The sequence below is a fragment of the Lipotes vexillifer genome, unplaced genomic scaffold, assembly GCF_000442215.2.
Source record: "Lipotes vexillifer unplaced genomic scaffold, Lipotes_vexillifer_v1.1 scaffold732, whole genome shotgun sequence".
Classification (NCBI taxonomy): domain Eukaryota; kingdom Metazoa; phylum Chordata; class Mammalia; order Artiodactyla; family Lipotidae; genus Lipotes; species Lipotes vexillifer.
The window spans coordinates 2408088-2414129 of NW_006792596.1; positions in this window are offsets into that span (position 1 = coordinate 2408088).

Sequence of the window (6042 nt, forward strand, 5' to 3'; positions counted from 1 at the left end):
AGGGGAAAAAGGGTCACACCTATTTGGTATCGATCAGAAGACTTCACGAATGTGATGCTATTTGAACTGAACCATGAAAGATGGCTTAGATGATGAAAAATAAAAACAAAAAATAAAAGCAAAAATTGGGAGAGAGAACATTCTAGATAGAAGGAACTGCATGAAAAAGGATGTGGACATGGTAAGCTGTCAAATATGAGAATTTAGTAAATGATACAGATTGACTAGATCATTAGATACGTAAGAAAATGTTGGGACAGCATATCGGTACAAGGTCTGTTAACTAAATTGTCCAAAGCTTTGGAGAGCAGGTTTTGAAATCCAAATATGATAAGTTTTATATGTGTCTGCTTGCCTTGATTTTGATCTGAAAATGGTGAAAAGATGACACATCTCCTGGAGGGAGGAGTTGCAGGTATGTCAGAGAGATCCTCCTCCTGTTGGACGTTTTTAGCCCAGCTGGCTGCTGACACAGTAAACAAGGATAGGAGACAATAAATGTCAGCTGCACTCGACAGACACAACGCATATTATTGATCAACAGTAACTGTTGATACCAGATGGCAGGGTCCCCGTGAGATGTTATTGTCAGGAAACTTCAAATAAATTATTTCTATTTAGGCTTCTTGGTAGGAGATTTTGTCATGTTCTGTTGGAATATCACTTTTATACAAATTAAATAGAATATAGAATAAAAGATTCCTCACAGGGCTCTTTAAGGGAAATATACAGGGAAAACGGAACAAGCATTTGAGCTTCTGAACGTCAGCAGGTGAACTCCTCCTTCGAAGGATGTCCCCCACCTCTCAGAGAACCTGCTGAGGTTGACGTTTCAGAGAAGAGAGCGTCTTTCAACTCAGGTGTAGGAAAACCCTGTTTGATGGAAAGGATTCTTTCCAGAAGTCACAGTAACGCTCAGATTGTTCTTTGGTTTGATGCAAAGGAAGCACCTCAAATTTCTTGAGAATGAAGATGGTACAAAACAGCACAATGGGGCTTCCCTGGTGGCGCAGTGGTTGAGAGTCCGCCTGCCGATGCAGGGGACGCGGGTTCGTGCCCCGGTCCGGGAAGATCCGACATGCCGCGGAGCGGCTGGGCCCGTGAGCCATGGCCGCTGAGCCTGCACGTCCGGAGCCTGTTGCTCCGCAACGGGAGAGGCCGCAGCAGTGAGAGGCCCCCGCACCGCAAACAAAAAAAAAAAAAAAAAAAAAAACACACACACACAAAAGGCCATGTAAATAGTGAATAGAGCAAGACTAAACTGAGAGCCGGTTGTGATACTGGTGGAGAAAGGTCCTTTGACTTTCCCAACACAAGTAGGCACAAAGCGCATTTCTGATTTGAAACTGGCAGTGTAAGGATAATGTTTCTTTTTAATTTTGAGAATCACCCCAAATCATATAGGAAAACCAGAAATAGCAATGTAATCTCTATCTCCTGTGAAACAAGAGATAGCCGGGACTTGGGCTCTAAACTTGGAGGAAGGGTTGCTTGAAGCTGGGATGTCAAATGAGGTAGAGGGGAGGCCAAGAGAGAGGAGCGCTGCACTGCAGAGCTCAGAGCTCTAAGTAGTCCGCCTTGAGTACAAAGCCACCACCATCTCTTCTTTACAGCAGGAAGAAGCTCCTTTCTATATAAATAAACCTTGTGCCTTGTGAAAGTCCAGAAAAAACTGCTTTACAATATGAATAATAAAGAGCCAGAGAAATTAGCACTATATATAAATGATACCATAAGGCAAAGGAGTAACGTGAAAACACAAATAGCAAAGAATTATCATAATACCATTGTCATAAAATAAATGATAATTGTTTAATTGTGAGCAAACATATTGTGATGAATTTTAAAAAATAATTTTGAGACAATTTTCAGTATAAAATAAGAGCTCAGGGAAGACATGGTGAAACAACAGAAGATGGAATATGGAGCTTTTAGGAAACAAAAGAAAAATGAATTATAGAAATCAAAACCATAAGGATAAAGAAAAGTCACTGCTAAAAACATATTGATTGTCATGGAAGATAATATTGAAAAGAGCAAGCACTGGAGAGAGAATTTTGGATGCGGATTTTAGGCCAAAGGAGTGAACATAATGCACAATGATGCCTCTAACAAGAGAACTGAAACAATGGAACAAACTCATGTGTAAACATAATTATAGAATATCTTTCAGAGATTAAAATTAAACATGAAGGATTGGTGGGCTATTCTAAAGTTACAAATATAAATGAGAGATTTATTTTAAAAGTGATAGTGGTTGAGTGGGGGAAAGATGGATATGAGCTAAACCATAATATAGTATAGCAATAAAAATCAGTGATAAAGCAGGAAAATAGGTGATATTGATTATGTAGAGCTGTGCTGACCAATACAATAGCCATAGTCATATGTAGCAATTTAACCTTCATTAAAATAAATGTAAATTTAAGTTTCAGATCTTTAGTCACACTAGCCACATTTCAGGTGTTCACTAGCCACATGTGACTAATGCCTATCATATTAGACAGTACATATATAGACTATCTGTAATCATAGAATCACAGAATCATGCATGCTACAACATGGATGAATCTTGAGGACATTATGCAAAGTGAAATAGGCCAGTCACAAAAGAACAAATACTGTATGAGTCCACTTACATGAGGCACCTAGAGTAGTCAAATTCATAGAGAAAGTAAAATCTTGGTTGCCAAGGGCTCGGGGGAGAATGGAATGGGGAGTCATTGTTTTAGGTACAGAGTTTCAGTTTTGCAAAATGAAAAGAGTTCTGGAGATGGATGGTGGTGATGGTTGTACAACAATGTATTTAATGCCATCAAATCTTTCACTTAAAAATGGTTAAGATGGTACATGTGTATTTTAAAAATTGAAAAAGTAAAAAATAAACACATAGAAAGCCAAAAAGCATGTTTAACCTGCAAATTAAAAACTTTTAGCATGTTGAGGGAAAATTGACACAGAACATCAATAAACTATAAGTAAAATATCTTTGCAAAGTTAATAGATTTCAAATAATTTGGGGGTTTCCAGGCCAAAAGAACAAGTTGCCTAATAAGGGAAATGTATCAGGCTGGCCTCAGGCTTCCTGTTCAGCAGTTGAACATGGCAGATAAATTGTCTACACAGGGCTGGTTGGGCCAGGCGGGATGTGTGACCCAAGAATTTTAACAAGCCAAATGGTAGTTAAACTAAAAGAAGTTGGGGAATATTACTCCAACTAGTTTTAAAATCCAGTTGACTATGTATGAAAGTGTTCCCTTCCTGCTGCCTCAGTCACCCGGTGGCCGGGGATCTGTGTTGCTCTTACATAGCCGTTCTGCTAGTTCCCCTATTAACTCTGCTTCCAGTCCTTGAATTCTCTGATCTTCAGATATGTTTGCCCTCCTCCTGCAAATCAATTTGCCATCTTTCTGAGTTTGTGCATTTTGCATTTCATTTCATTAATGACACAGGCTCTTCTGTAGGGCCCTGCTCTAATAATCGTTGCTTCCATGACTCTCGACCCTTATTAACTCACATTTGGCTTTAATACCTAACTTCAGACTTTAAACTTTATCTGTCAATTTGTAGAATAGGCATCCCTTAGCCTTGCTTCTTTCTTTTTCTCAACTTCACCTATTATTCTCTGGCTCCTAAGGATGATTATTTCCTAGTATGGCCTGTGGCAGGTCTATTAGCAAGTCTAAAACTTGCTTCTTCTGGTTTCCAACACAGTATCAGATAGCAACATTATAAATGGGTTTGGATGAAGATGGTCGTGATTATTGTGAGGCTCTATTTCCATCTCCATAAGTGACTTGTTTACGCTGGAATTGTTTACAAGGAAAACATTAGCGCTGGCATGATTACAGCCAGGTCAGTGCCTAAATAACTGAGACGAGCTTCCCATAGATGAACAATGTAACATTAAATCATTGCATATACGTCTCAGCTTCACTAAAGAATAATTGATGTGAGTTTGTGACTATACATTTTTGAATGTTTGAAGTTGGTTTTATGGGCACATTTCAAAGGTGACTGAGCCCACAAATTTATCTGCAGGAAGGGGGCCACAGTATTGATGTCATTGCTTTGACATATGATTAGAATGTAAGTGACAGTGTGACATAGGACATTAAGCTGCGACTAAATGAACAAGGGTAGTAGGGATATAACCTGAGCAATGAAGACAGGTGTGGGTGAGGCAGCACTAAAATAAGTTTTTTTAAGGATATAAGTGAAAAATGAATTAATGTATAAAAAGATGTTTAAAACCAGGTTCCAACATGGTGTAAAGTAATTATAAATGCAGATATAATATTTAGCATACTCACGTTCAGGTGAAGTTTATGAAAGAAACTTTGGGTGTGCTGAAGAGAAAGTAGATCAGAGTGATGATTTACCTTTTCAAATTACGGTTTTCTTAAGATGTATGCCTAGGAGTGGGATTGCTGGATCATATGGTAGCTCTATTTGTGGTTTTCTTAAGGAACCTCCATACTGTTCTCCATAATGGTTGTACCAATTTACATTCCCACCAACAGTGTAGGAAGGTTCCCTTTTCTCCACACCCTCTCCAGCATTTATTGTTTGTAGATTTTTTTGATGACTTACTAGACAGTTTTTCTTCTATGAAAAAAATTAGGCTAATACTGACCTTGATCAAGAAAGGGAAGAGGACACTGAGAAAACAAGGGGTATAAATACTGTCATAAGTGTCTATAACACACATTCTTAAATATTTATTGATAATATATAAAATAAAGAGAAATTAGTTCTAGATAATGAGTCTGATTCACCAATCTACAAATGAGAGAATAAAAGGAGATATTTCTAAAACTTAATTCATAGAACAATTTTTAACTTCTCTCTAAAAATAGTGCAGGGTTGTTTGATTCTGGCTTCATTCCTACTTTGAGGGCAGAATCTTCTAAGGAACGTCACAACAGTTCTGAAGTTGTGAAGTCAGCTCAGGTGCTGACAGGACAATGTAAATTCCATACCCCCTTCCTGGTGACTTCATGGCTGGGCGCAACCACGTTTCAGGGTTTGGAATGGATGCTGTCAGGGATGAGTTCTCAAGGTAACATTATAGTAAACATGGTTCTTAAGTTGAGGTCTAATTCTAATAATAAAGCTTCCATTTTGTTCCCTTGTCCACATCTCTACCTAGTATGTGTTCTGATACCTGGAGCCCTGTAATTGTCCCCTTTGCTTAAATCTCTAACTCAATAATCAGCCCAGTCCTTCATTTTTTAATTTTTTGGCAATTGAGCACTGCTTTTATCTTGTAGGAATTTTTAACAACCACTAGATTATGCAGCTAAACAAGGTTCAGAAATCTAGAATCAGGTGAAAGCATTAGAGCTGAGGAAAAATGGCAGACATGAAATGCAAAATCCAAAAGCGTTTTCCGTGTCGGGCATGCTCTGTCAACATTATCTGTACTGATGCAGGTATTACTGAGGACTCTGGACTCGTGTGGTGTTCCCTGGGCACAGTTCCTTGGGCTCCGACCTCCTCAGAGTTGTCTGATCATGTAGGCTTTCACAATACCAGAAGCTAGCTCTGGTCCACTCTGTCTTCGTTTTGGTTCCTCTGAAAGCAAAGCCTGCGACCAGGACTTGATTACATGTAATTTATTTGGGAGGTGACCACAAGTAGCAGGAAAGAGGGAAGGTGTAGAGCATGACAAGAAAAATTGGTGCGTTACTGATGTCACTGCTATGGGCAGGATGGGCTCTATTTCACCAGAACCTCTGTGAAGCAAAGAGAACACCTCCAAGAAATGTTTGTGTGAAAAATGGGAGTCTGAGTATTTGCCCACAGCTGCCATCCCCATTGATTGAGATATTCCCTGCAAAGTCTCCTCTGCGTTTCTAGGCTGTCCTTGGTCACTTTGGAATGGTTTGTTTTCTGTCCATTATTTTGACTGGTACATCCTCTCCAGCCTCATACTGAGTCACAAGGAAGTCCATACAGCAGATCAATGCCAGAAACTCTGAGATCAGCTTCTAGTTTTTACATTCACTCTATTCTTTTTTTTTTTTTTTTTTTCGGTAC